General features: G+C 37.5%; 2 pseudogenes; one reads left to right on the forward strand and one right to left on the reverse strand.

Moving 5' to 3' along the window:
- Nucleotides 1-3,891: 3,891 nt before the first annotated feature.
- Nucleotides 3,892-5,598, reverse strand: LOC125120922 (olfactory receptor 1J4-like; annotated as a pseudogene).
- Nucleotides 5,599-7,364: 1,766 nt separating this feature from the next.
- On the forward strand, nucleotides 7,365-9,832 carry LOC125120923 (PWWP domain-containing protein 2A-like; annotated as a pseudogene).
- The last annotated feature ends 5,022 nt before the right edge of the window (nucleotides 9,833-14,854 follow it).

A 14,854-nucleotide genomic window follows, 5' to 3' on the forward strand; every position in this document is an offset into this window, starting at 1 on the left:
TAAAGCAACAAATCAACAAAACAAAATGAAAACAGACTCATAAACACAGAAAAGAAACCAGTGGTTGCCACAGGAGACAATGTCTGAATGGCGAGGGGAATGAAATAGGTAATGTGGATGAAGAGGCACAAACCTCTAGTTATAAAATAAAGAAACCATGATGATTTAATATACGGAATAAGGAATATGATCAATAATCCTGTAAAAGCTTTTGGACAGATGGTTGTTAGATTAATAATTGGTAATCATTTCATAGTGTATGAAAATGTCAAATCACCTTGTAATGCACCTAAAATTAACATAATACTGTTAGAAAACTGGATTTCCACACAGCATCTTGACAGGTACTTGAACCCTGGGACCCTCAGATTAAAAGTCTTATGCTCTCCTGACTGAGCTACACAGGCCCTGCAAATTATATTTCAATAAAGAAGTTAGTAAAAAGGCTTGGTGCTAGAAATTCCACAAAATATTGTTCGTCATGCTGAAAAATTTTTGAACATTTGCATCCTAGGCTAAGGATTTTACCCATGTTTCTTAATTAATACCAAACATAAGCCTTACATGTCCAGATGTTTTAAAAAATTAACAGCTTCATTAAGAATTTGTGTTCTTTGGAGTTCACTTCGTGGCTCAGCAGGTTACAAGCCTGACTAGGATCCATGAGGATGCAGGTTTGAACACTGGCCTCACTCATTGGTTTAAAGGTCCTGTGTTTACACAGGCTGCATAATAGGCAGCAGATGTGGCTAGGATCCCATGATCCTGCAGCTGAGGTCCAGCCAGCAGCTGCAGCTGTAATTTGACCCCTAGCCTGGGGATTTCTGTAGGCCAGAGGTGCAGCCCTAAAAATGTTTTTTTCCAATTATTAGTATTTTATAATTGATCAATTCTTTAAGGTGGTGTTTGCCAGCTTCTCAATAATAACTTACTATTTTAACATTTGTAATTAACTAAGTATCATTTGGTAGATATTTTGAGACTATATAACCAAAACACTTTCTCTTAATACAATTTAACCCACTATATCTAATGTCCATTGATGATTCTTATTTGGAAAAAAAATATTGCAAATGTGGTGGCCAAATGGTGATTTTCTAATTCGATCATTTCCTCTATGTTGATTATCTGTATTCTCATATAGGAAGGAACTTCCCCTTACTCCATATTCATTTTTTTGTTGATTGATTTATATCATCATGGACTCATGAATTCTTATTTATTCTCTGTGTTGTAACTCAGTTCTGATGTTATTCATTTTGAATCTCTAATTATTCCAGATTTGACAAATGGGAGCCCCTTCCAGCTAGCTCCCACGTCACCATTATTCATTGAACACTTTTTATTTTCAAGCTCAGTAAAATTTCCCTGGTTTTTTCGTGTCCTGGCCCCAGCCCTAGAATCAGCCATTTTTCTAAGTAACTTTGGTTCCTGTTAGAAGACACTGATATTCAAAAGTCAAATTTGGTATTACATGTGTTTGTTGCTTACAAGGCTTCTAAGTGATCTCAGAGAATACAGCCAAGAAACATATAAAAGAAACGCAAGATGTAGAAACTAGAAACACAGAAACTAAAAGAATGGTTACTCCTAGGAGAAGGGTCATGAGTGGGAAAGAAAGAATGGGAGAGGGGACCAGACAAATGTTGGTACATAATTTCAATCTGTTTATACACATTACCACCCATGATTTCAAACTGATATCTTCAATTCTATTTTGACACCATAAAGTTTTTTCTAGCCTCTCTTTTTCCAGGTACATATATAGCACTTTTCCCCATTGAGAAGTCAGTCCCTTTTCCAGGACAAGTTTATTTATTTACTTAATCTTTTAGTACATGTAATTTCAGAATCTTGAGACCAAACCACAGTTAATGGCAAGTTAACTTCAGTCCCCCAAATTCGCTTCAAAAAAATATGCTTACAGTTTTTTAGTTACTGTGAGTAGTTTATAAACAAAATTTGATATTCAATAATAACCTAATTTCTTTATTTTCCTCTTAGTCTTACTATGGTATTAACTTGAACTATAGCTAGGCTCATTTTTTTCTTTTACTCTATTTTGCTTTATTTTCCATTTCCTTTTTATTTCTTAGTAGGTAAAAGTTAACATAGGCCAAATGATACAAATAAGTATACTCATCTCTCCATCTTTGTATCCTATTCCCACCCAATTCCTTGTAGTTAAGCAGTCTCATTAGTTTCAAATACTCCTCATGTATTTCTTCTTGCTAAATGGGAATATACATGTGTATATTATTTTCCTTCTTTTTCACATAGGAAATAGCATGCAATAGATGCTCTTTTACACATTACTTTTTTTTCCATTTGATGATATAACTTGGAAATCCCTCCATATTGATTCATAGGTATCTTTGCCATTACTTTTCATAGCTGCCAAATACACAACTGCATTGATGCTCGATAGTTTCCTTTTGAGGCCCTAGAATAAAACAGCAGTGATGAAGGTACTAAATGTCACCTAATTTTATACCTCAAATGATTAAAATAGTAAGTTTCATGTTGTGTAGGATATTATACCACAATAAAAATTTTTTAAGGAAAGGTGGTTGCCAAGGGAGAAGGGGAGAGAGTGGGAGGGACTGGGAGCTTGGGGTAAATAGATGCAGAATGTTGCCTTTGGGATGGATTAGCAATGGGATCCTGCTGTGTAGCACTGGGAACTCTGTCTAGTCACTTATGATGGAACATGTAATGTGAGATAAAAGAATGTATACATGTACGTGTAACTGGGTTACCATGCTGTACAGTAGAAATATATATATATATATATATATATATATATATATATATATATATATGTGTGTGTGTATATATATATGAATGATAAAAAGGAATCTCCTCATAAAACACAGAAAAGATCTATAAAATAAAGAAAAATTATGATTAATAAGTTAATCTAGGGGATATCAATAGCAAAATATGTATTTAATTAAAAGATATAAAGATAAGTGAAAATAAAAATGAAATCAGATGTCTCAATTATAAAACATATATAATCACAGAAAACATAAATTCAGACACAGTATGACTATATCAGATGTTAATAAATCAAATTCTCCAGAAATACAATGATCATCAACCTACATAAAATGATAAAATGAGCAAAACCCAACTTACACCATTGACTACTGACACTTTACAGCTATGAGAACACAAAAAGTTTAAATGATGGAAAAGATGTGCCATGTAAACACCAACTAAAAGATACCTGGTATATCTATACTAATATCAGAGGAAGTAAATGAGATGTGAGGGTAGGAGCCATGACTAAAGAGAAAGCTCCCCTCACTCTAACTGCAATAGTGTGATATTCAGTGAATGAGAAAAGGTTCCCTATCATGGGAGAGCATTACTTTGCAGCATTAGCCAATTTCCATAATGTAATTATGTCCCTTGTGGCTGATTTCAATCCACCAGAATGCTGTCATACACTATGGCATTGAAAAGAGATGTTCACAACTAGCATGAAGCCACTGAAAGCCAATTTCAGCACATTTTACATAGAAAAATAAGTCCACAAAGAGCAGAACATAGTGCTAAATCAGTGTGTTCTCAATAACAATGTATAAAAAATATATAAGCAAAAGAGACATATCTGAAAGGAGAAAAAGGCAAAAAAAAATCATAAGTAGATGACATATTTTGCATAGGATTTTTCACATATTTTATGAGATGATAAAGAAGCAGAAAAATTAAAGATTAAGAATGTTTAAAATGCAAATCACAAACTGGATTATTCTGACTTATTAACATGATATATGACAGCTGAATGCATATTCATTTGAAGTTACAGAGTTGCCAAACATGATTATTTTAGGAGATATATCCCACTGTGCTCAAGATTGCAAAAAGAGGGTTTAGGGATTGTCACTTAAATAAATTAGCACTATTGACAAATATCTCTAACACCTGTTTTATGTCTCTGTCCTTGAGGCTATAGATGAAAGGGTTCAGCATGGGAGTAACTACTGCATATATGATGGAATCAATTATGTCTTTGTCATTGGAGTCCCATGATGAGGAAAAAAAAGAAACACTAGCAAGTGTCCCATAATATAAAGACACCACAAAGAGATGGGAGCCACAGGTGGAACGAACTCTAAAGAGTCTTTTGGTGGAAGAGACACTCAAAGCTGCAGTCCCTATATGAATACATGAGCCCAGGATACTACTCAAAGGTAGGAAGAAAAGTGTTCCTCCCACAACAAAGATGACCAGCAAATTGAGGTATGTGTCTGAACAGCTCAACTTCAGGAGGGTCGTGTGGTCACAGAAGAAGTGGGGGATGGTATTTTCCACAAAGAAAAACAGTTGGGCAAAGGGGAGGGTGTTCAACAGGGTGTGGATTCAACAGAGGAACCAGGACCCAGCTACTAAGGAGACTCACAGTTCCTGCCTCATGATGGTGCTATAGTGGAGAGACTGACAAATGGCCACATACCTGTCATAAGCCATCACTGTGAGAAGGAAATTGTCATGACAACCAAAAAGTATGAAAAAATACATCTGGGAAATGCACCCTGCATAGGGGATAGATTGTTGCTGAATCTGCATGTTCATCAGCATCTTAGAAACTGTGATAGATGAAAGCGTGACATCTCTGAGGGCCAAGTGATGAGGAAGGTGTACACAGGGGAGTGGAGGTGAGGGTCCAGCCTGATGAACCGGATGATGAGCAGGTTCACCAGCACTGTGGTCAGGTACCTGCCCAGGAACAGGGCAAAGAACATGCCCTGCTGCTCTGGCCGGATGGGAGCCCCAGGAGGAGGAACTCGGACACACTACCCTGGTTCTCCCTCCTTCTTGCCACAGCTGGGAATTAGCGAAAGTGGGAAATGTCAGTGAACATGCCCTAATATTATAGTCATGTCCTCTGTCCTATGAAAAGTCTTAATGTTTGCTACTCTCCCTTCATTTATCTTAATTGTTGGTGAATGATTCAGTCTTTCCAATTCTGGCTCCAATAATATATCAAAATGTTCACACTAACCAAGTCTTTTCCCAAAGAAACCAACAGATATTTATTCTTCATTCAATAGATAATTATTGAAGAACTGCTTTGTGCCATATTGAGCACAAGACCTGAGAACTCTCAATGTTCAAGTTTATATCTTTACATCAAGCCAGGTCAAATCTCTATAATTTTCTAAGATGAAAATGTGAACAGGACACAAGGTAAGAGGTATCAATCATGCATTTCCTCTTAAAAAGGATATGAAAATCATTTGAAGAGAATTACAGAAGCTATGTCATGGGCTTTCGGTATACTTCACTGCATGCTACTTGTTTTGAGTCCCTTAAAATCCCCTGTTACCAAAAATGTCCAATCCAGGCTTCCAAGCCAATGTCAATAGTTCCAGGCACTGTTAAAAGTATTTTACATTCACTTTCAAAATAAATCTTCCCAGTAATCCAAATAAATATTATTATACACATTTTGACCATAAGAAAACAAAAGTATACATTAGTTAAGTGTGCAAAGATACACACAACTAGGTGCAAGAGATGGAATCAAAATATAGCAAACCCTCAAAGTACCTTATTAACCTGATACTGCATTGCAAAGGTAAGCATTTTGGACTCTACTATAAGTAAACATTGGAATCTTAACTGAATGTTTGTAGCTTTGGAAGGCAAGAAGCCAAGACTTGGAAGCAATGAAAACATCCATCAACAGATGAATGATAAAGATGAAGTGGTACCTATATTTAATAGAATATTATTCAGCTATATAAAGGATGAAATAATGACATTTGTAGCAACAAGGATGGAGTTGGAGATTATCATACTAAATGAAGTAAACCACATATAGAAAAACATATATCATATGATATTTCTTCCATAGGGTATCTAATAAGAAATGACACAAATGAACTTATACACAAAAAAAGAAAGAGACCCACAGACATAAAAACAAACTTACATTTACAAAAAAAAAAGAAAAGGGGAGTACAAATTTGGAGTTTGGGGTTAACATATAAACACTGCTATATATAAAACAGATAACTAACAAGTACCAATTATATAGAATTTGGAACTATACTCAATATTTTGTAGTATAATATAAGGAAAACAATCTGAAAAATATATGATGTATATAATATATTTAAAACTGAATCATCTTACCCTATACCTGAAATTAATACATCATACTTCAACTATACATCAAGTTAACTAATTAATGAATCAATTAAAAATTTAAAAACCAATGCCCAAGAAATGACCATAATAAGAATTAAAATATAGATACACACTTTAAAGAGATGTAAAAAAACCACATTTAATAATGATATAACTCTTTGAAACAAAATATAACAACACTTACAAACACATGCAAAGGAGTTTGGTGCATTGAAGACCAAAAGTTGAATGTATGATTTGGGTAATGTCACATTTAGGGTTACAGAATAATAAATGGACAAGAGATATGACTGAAGGGAAAGAGATTTTTGCAATAACAACTATCATATAAAGGACAGCGAGGAAAAGTGCCAGAGACATGGGTAAGCAACACACAACTTTTTAAGGCTTTTCTAATAAGGTCAGTGAGTGAAATGAGAACATGGTTAGATGACTAAATTGGCAAAAAAGTTTTTTTTTTCTGAAAAGAATCCCCAGAGCCAATGTCATGTCTCTATTTCTCAGGCTGTAGATGAAAGGGTTCAACTGTGTACATCACAGAAACTAGGATGTATTTGTCATGGAACAGGCCTGATGAGGAGGAAAAGGTACACTGCTATCTCATTCCATAGAATAGAGACTTGACAGAGAGGTGGGAGCCACAGGTGTGCAAGGCTTTGCAGATCCCTTTAGCAGAGGGGACCCTTAGGATGGAGAGCCCAATATGGCCATAAGAGACCAGGAGGCCACTCAGTGGAAAAATGAGACCTGCAGACCCTAGAGTGAATATGACCAGCTCATTGAGAGAGGGGTTTGAGCAGGACAGCTTAAGCAGGGCAGCAGAGTCACCAAAGAAGTGGGGGATGACACTATCAGCACATAAGGACATTTGAGCCAGAAGGGTGTGGGTCAGGGCAATGACACAGGAAAGGAGCCAGGATCCAGCCAACACACATATACAAAGCTCCTCCCTCATGCTGATGGCATAGTGTAGAGGGTGATAAATGGCCACGTACCTGTCATAGGCCATCACTGCAAGAAGAAGGTTAACAATGCAACCAAAAAATAAGAAAAAATACATCTGTGTTACACACCCTGCATAGGGAATAGATTGATCCTGAGTCTGCAACAATACTCTAACAAAAATAAAATTATATATTTACTTATATACATATACAAAAAAACCCCTCTCATGATCTCATCAACGTGCACAATCTGAAATGAAAAAAGCTATTATCAAGAAAGTTCAAAGAGAGAAGCCAAGAATGTCCCCTCTATCCATCTTTAGCAACTAGTAATAAGAAGTGGCTGAGCAGCAGCCAGAGTTGGAGGAGGGAAAAGCCAGGAAGAAAATGGTGCCATGACTGCAGAGGCGGCGGCAATTGCAGCGTCCTCCGCGGAGAGGGGCACCAGTGAGGCCAAGCGGGAGATGGAGCCCATCCCAGGCAGCGAGGCCAGCACTGACCCCCTCCCAGTCATGGCCACTGAAGCATCTGTGCTGGACACCGAGGCTGATGGGCAGCACTCCTCTCCTCAGGCCTATGAGGCCCAGCTCCCGGCGCCGCCGCCGCCATCACTGCCGCAGTGGAAGCTCGCCTGCAGCCCTGAGGCGGTGGGTGGGACTGGAGCTGGAGGCAGAGGAAATGCCTGCTGGAGTGGTGGCAGCAGCCGCCCCTCAGAAAGGGCCTGACCTTCCACCTTCCCCTGCACCGCCGCCAGAGCAGCCTCAGGCTCCCAAAGAGTGCCAGGAACTACCGCTTCCCAGACAGCAGCCCCAGCTCTACCGCCAGTGGTGGGAGGTGATTCCGTGGTGTAGCAACTGATCCCCAGCTCTGAAGTGCTGGTCAGGCTGGATGACATCATTGAGGATGCCCTCCTCCTGTTGTTCCACCTCTGGGAGAAGCTCTTCTCCCAGGTCCTCATGGATCTGTCTAAAAGAAACCATGAACTGTATGGTGCAATAGCTGTACTTTTGGTGGGAAAAATATACAGCCATTCTGGTGGAACAGTTTGGGCCCCACGGGATCCCTGCGACAGTATTTCCCAAAAGGGAATATAAGGATAAACCTGAGGCCATGCAGCTCCAAAGTAATACATTCCAAGCAGGGACAGAAGTGAAGCGTGAAGTGAATGGTGCTGTTCTTGATGTCCCTTCTCCTGTCCCACCACCTCCTGAGCTGAGCTTGGCGGAAAGCCTGTGGACTTCCAAACCACCGCCTCTCTCCCTTGAAGGAGCACTTTATCCTTCCCCTTTGTTTATCAGGGAAACACATAACCAATCAATACCTCAGCCACCTCCTCGGAAAACACATAACCAATCAATACCTCAGCCACCTCCTCGGAAAATTAAACGAAAAATGTACATTCAATAATGAATGCTATTAAACTACGACCCAGGCAAGTCTTATGTGACAAATGTAAAAACAGTGTTGTTTCTGAAGAAAAAGGAATTAAAAAAGGTAGTAGTGCAAGTGACTCTTCTAAATATGAAGATAAAAAGGAGAGAAATGAAAGTGTAACTACTGTGGACAAAAAACCGAAAACTGACCATAAAGTGGATGGGAAAAACCAAAATGAAAGCCAGAAAAGAAATGCTGTGGTTAAGGTTTCAAATATTGCTCACAGCAGAGGCAGAGTAGTCAAAGTTTCTGCTCAGGCAAATACTTCAAAAGCTCAGTTAAGTACTGAAAAAGTGCTCCAGAGTAAACACATAGATCATGCAAAACACAGGAAGTTTTGAAAATTGCCAAAGAAAAGGCACAGAAGAAGCACAGTGACACCTCTATGTCCAGAAGTATGCATTCAAAAGTTACACGTAGATACCAGAATCCTAGGTCAGGTTCCCTTCCACCCCAGGTTCGTTTAAAACCACAGAGGTACAGGAATGAAGAAAATGACTCTTCTCTGAGAAGACTGGAGAAAATTTGGAGTGGCAAGATGGCACCCTAGCCTCAGTCTCACTGCACCTTTACCTGCTCTGCATGTGAGTCCACTTCAGAAAATCAGAGTCCTTCCAAAGGCCCTGAAGAGGCCAACAGTGAGGTTCAGGACACAACTGAAGTGCCTGTGCCTGGAGAGCAGGATAAACCACAGACAGACACTGGGCAAAAAGGGCAGCAAAAGCAATATCTCTGTTTACATGACCCTAAATCAAAAGAAATCTGACTCTTCTAATGCTTCAGTGCTTAGCATTAATACCACAGATGATTTGAAATCCTCCAACTCTGAGCTTTGATTTTCCTCCAGGGTGTATGCATGCACCTTCCACCTCCTCCACTTCCTCCTCTTCAAAGGGAGAGAAAAAGCTCAGTAATTCCTTGAAAATGAAAGTCTTTTCCAAAAATGTCTCTGAGCATGTCACACCAGATGGCAGGACCATATGTGTAGGGGACATTGCTTGAGCCAAGATATACGGCTTCCCCTGGCGGCCAGCCCATATTGTTACTATAACTGTGAGCCAGAAAGATAATGGCTTTTAGTCTGACAGGAGGCCCGTATTTCATGATTCGGGTCTCCAACAACATCTTTCCTGGCTCTTTTGCCACTTTCCCCCTTTTTAGAAATCTTCCAGTCATGCTTTAATAAGAAGAGAAAGGGCCTATATCCCAAGGCTGTCACAGAGGCAACTCTGGCTGCCAAGCAGCTGACCCCTGAAGTACAGGCTATGATGACACAGTTTGAAACGTGAACAAGGACAGTAAGGTAGGCAAGAACCTTTGGAAGGCACTATAGATTTTCTAGTCTACAAAATAGCTTGGCCAAACTGGAGAGAGAAATTGAACTCAGTTGGCTGCTTTTTTATTCTTAACCTTAGAGCCATTTTTAGACCAAGAAGCTTAACCTGAACAAGCAATCAAATTTTGTCTTAAGGAAGTGAGATTTTTAGCAGTGTTTTTCAGTTTTGAAGACTAAAATCATACCAAGGCACAGGAGCCATAGCCTCAACTGAAAATGAATTTCTTCAGGGACTGTTAATTGCCATTCGTACCTAATACTATGTGTACACATAGTACTACATACTATATACGCATATACAGAGATACATACACATACAAAATATAGCCTGGCACTGTGTGACACAGGTTGCATATTTGGGATCATACTAAGGGCTGGTGAGCTGGGGGAATAGTTTGGATGTTTAATGACTACTTGCTTTTTAATTAATGCACACTTTGCCCTTCTATGTGCATAATGGCCCAAGAGTTTGATACTTAGTAGTTTGACAAACTGAGATGCTTGCTGTTGAGATCCAGACTGGGGAAAGGACCCAATATAGGGGAATTAAGATTGTCGAGGTTGGCTAGGTTTGAATTGTCACTCTCTTGTTTAATGGAGACTTAAAACCTTTCAAACTTCTGGTTTGGGAGTTTAGATAGGTTTGTCTTTGGACATGTAAACAGTTGATTGCTAAATTTGCTCAGATTTCTCCTGACTGACAGACTGTTCCTAAATTCTTAGGATATGTCCTTGGTGAATTCATTGTCATATGTGTAATTATTGCATTTTTGGATGTACCTAGTATGATAATTTTTTTTAAATTTTTGTTTAAGGCATCTGTTTGCAGGTCAGAAAATGAGAAAATGTTATTCTGCAATGCTCTAAAATGTTAAAAAAAAAAAAAAAAGCAAGCATAGTTCCCAGTGCTACACGGCAGGATCTCATTGCTAATCCATTCCAATGCAATAGTTTTCATCTATTAACCGCAGGCTCCCAATCCATTCCAATCCTTCCCCCTCCCCCTTGGCAACTACAAGTCTATTCACCAAATCCATGATTTTCATTTCCGCAGAAAGGTTCATTTGTGCTGTATATTAGATTCCAGATATAAGTGATATCATATGGTATTTGCCTTTCTCTTTCAGACTTCACTCAGTATGAGACCCTCTCTTTCCACCCATGTTGCTGCAAAAGCATTATTTTGTCCTTTTTATGGCTTAGTAGTATTCCATTGTGTATATATACCACTATCTTCCTAATCAAATCGTCTCTCCAGGGACATTTGGGTTGTTTTAATGTCTTGGCTATTGTGACTAGTGCTACAATGAACATGTCTAGGCCCTTGTGATGGAGCATAATAATGTGAGAAAAAGATATGTATACATGTATGTGTAATTGGGTCAACATGCTATACAGCAGAAAATTGACAGAACACTGTAAACCAGTTATAGTGGAAAAAAATAAAAATCATTATACAAATTAAAAACACACAAATAAATAAATAGACTTCAACAACAACAACAACAACAAAAATTTGATTCCCATCTTCACACTCCAAACAGGCTATAGGGGGAACATCAGCACATCCTTAAATGTCAGTCCAAATGCTAGTTCCATGCTGTTGAGTCTTATATTTACATATAAAATTTGTAAACTTATTGTGTTTAGCATAGGGGGCACACACACACACTCACTCAGACAATATCAAAATTTGGGAAGACTGAGGAAAAAACCTGAGGTTCAAAAAAAAAAAGATATTTACCTAAGAAGATAATAGAGATAATAATAGATAAAATGAATAATACAGATAGTTCCCACTGTGGCTTATTGGGAAAGAACAAGCCTAGTATCCATGAGGATTTGGGATTGATGCCTGGCCTCGCTCAATGGGTAAGAATCCTACATTGCCCTAAGCTGTGATATAGGTCACATATGCAGCTCAGATCCTTTGCTGTTGTGTCTGTGGTATAGACATGAACCTATGGCTCTGATTTGACCCATAGTTAAGAAACCTCCATATGACATTAGTGAGGCCAATAAAATAAAAAAAAAGACTGATACAAACCAAATCAATCTAAGCAAAGATAGAAAAAAAGTGAAAGAAAACAAACAAAAAATCTCCCTCTAGATCTATTTGAATTGCATGTGTTTAACAATGTAGCATGAAACAATTAATGAATTAAACCAAAAAATTCATTGTATGTCTCTGTCCCAGCAGTAGCATTGCAAATGGAGAATTTCTATATACCATTATAGAAGTAGAAAAACCAAAAAATACACATGGATGAATTTATCAAAATGTGTGCAATATACATTGTTAAAAACTACAAAACATTCATGGGTGAAATTAAAGAGGACATAAATAAAAGAGATATATTTTGCACATAAATTGGATAACTCAATGAAAGTATAGAGGGGGTTCACCCTGCAATTAGCCTATAGACACAATGTAATCAAAATCAAAATAACAGAGCCTACTTTAGAAGTTAAGTCTTAATTTTATATTGAACTGAAAGGGAATAAAAATAGACAAAATAACTTAGAAATGAGAAACAAACCACCAGAGTTACTTGACCTAATTTCAAAAGTGTTTCTTAATGCATAGCAATGGAAACAACAATAATTGCATGAGGATAGGGATATATATTAATTAATAATTTGAATAGAGTGAATAAGTTTGAAATAGAACAATATATATAAGGTCAAATAATATTTTGCAAATGCACTAAGGCATTTGAATGTGTAAAGGATATTGTTTCAATAAATGGTGCCAGCATGATTCAATATCAATATGTCTTAAATGAACAGTCCTGTGTTGCACTACATGCAAAACATGTAACTAGAAATGTGTCAAATGGATGAGAACTGTAATGACAAAACTATATTGAAGAGAACATAGGATACAAAATTGGAAAATATGGGCTATCAAAATTTACTGAATAGGATACAAAAGTCATGACCTAGAAAAGAAAAAAAATAATTTGGACTTTATAAAAATAAGATGCACCTAATCTTCAAAAGAAACTCTTAATAGAATAAAAGAACTAGCTTCAGACTGGGAGAAAATATTTATACAACATATTTCTCATAAAGATGTGAATCCAGAACACATATACAAGACAAGCAAGACAATTCTTTTTTAAAACTAGAGGTAAAAGATTTGAAAACATATTTTTTCTAAAGAAGATAGAAGATCAGTCTGTATAGAGACATCCAACATCATTAGTCATTAGTTAAATGGAAATGAAAACAACAGGAAAATAGCACAGCAAACCCACTAGAATGGCTGATATCAGATGACTGGCAATACCAGAGGCAGTGAGGATGCTATTAGAAAATGGAACTCTCATTCATATATGGTTGGCCATAATGTATAATGTTGAACCTTGATGAGAATATGTTGGTCAGTTTCTCCTAAAATTCAATATACACTTGACCCAGCAATTCCACTCCTAGGTAATTAAGCAAAAAAAAAAAACAAAACAAAAAAAACAAAAAAAAAACAAAAAAAATTTCTTCCAATAAATGGTTGGATGCAGAGCTATAATCATGAACATATACACGGGACAAAGGAGATACTGATACATCACTTTTGTTGAGGGAAAGCTAATGTTCATTATGCTTGGCCCGTGGTCATGTTAAGCCAAATTTAGTATTGCATTTGTTTCAAATCAAACATAGTTTAGATGTTTTGCAATGTTTTCAATTTCCACAGAAGATGAAATGGATATACTGAGGAGTGAAGGGAATTGCCCCAGGCCACAGATTCTGACAGGTAAAGCCTACAATTGAGATCTGTTTTCACAAATATTCTTCTCTGACAGCTATGTGGTGCTGAGCCTTGGGAGCGGTTTGGATCATATTCATCTTAACTAAGTACAGTCTGAAGAAGGAGAACTATGTGGTCTCTCACTGGATGTAGAAGAAAAGAGATTATAACTCAGTCTCATAACATAAAACTGGTATAAAATGTGAGTAGAAATGATTTTCATGGAGATTCATAATAAGGACATTGAATGAGACAAACACCAAATTACTGGGGGCAACGGAAGACTCCAGACCACATGAAATTTCTTTGTCCTCTCGTTCCCAGTCTGGAATGAGTTGGAATATTTTTCAAACACACTCATGCCATCAGACTCTCCAGAATCAACTAATCTGAGAGTGAACTGCTGAGTATAGGGAACAGCAGTGTCTTAGAGTGATCATTATTCCTAAAATCCAGAAGAAGACTTGAGTCCCTAAGTGGAGGAACTGAACTCATAACTGTGGATTGTTTCCTGGAGCAATGAAGGCTGCTCTACAGTTTCTTCTCCTGACCCACCATCATCACTACCACCAATCCAAAACATGCAAATAATGCTGAATGGCAAGAAAGGAAATGAAAGGCTATACTTTACCAAGTCACAGCTCTGTCACCTTTCTATGCCATGGGAGCCTGGTCAGCCTGGAGCTTCCACCAAATCATAAGGACCCTCATGTCCTCCTCCCCAGGCCCTAGCTACCACCATCCTATCCTCTGCTCTATGAATTTGACTTTTTTAGTATCCACATAAAATTATATCATGCAGTATCTGTCTTGTTTAGAGTTTGATTCTGTCACCAGCATAATGGACAAAGTTCCATTTGTGCAAGAGGAATAAGTTCTCCTGAGCTAGAATGTACAGCATAATGACTAGAGCAAACCAGACTGTATTGTATACACAGTAATTACTAGTGAAGTGGATCATAAGTCCTCTCACTGCACACACAAATAAATTAAAATGCTAAATGTGTGGAGATAATGAGTATGGAAAATAACTTGATTGTGGTGGTTATTTCACAATGTATACACATCAAAATATCAATTTGAACACTTTAAATATATACACAATTTAGATATCAATTTAACTTCAATAAAGATATTAAAAAGAGAACAATAAATTCCTGGTAAATAACAGGAGAGATTTAAGATCACTTAGCTATGTAACTCCTTAATATTATAAATAAGCAA

This window comes from Phacochoerus africanus, chromosome 2, assembly GCF_016906955.1.
Source record: "Phacochoerus africanus isolate WHEZ1 chromosome 2, ROS_Pafr_v1, whole genome shotgun sequence".
NCBI classification, from domain to species: Eukaryota; Metazoa; Chordata; class Mammalia; order Artiodactyla; family Suidae; genus Phacochoerus; species Phacochoerus africanus.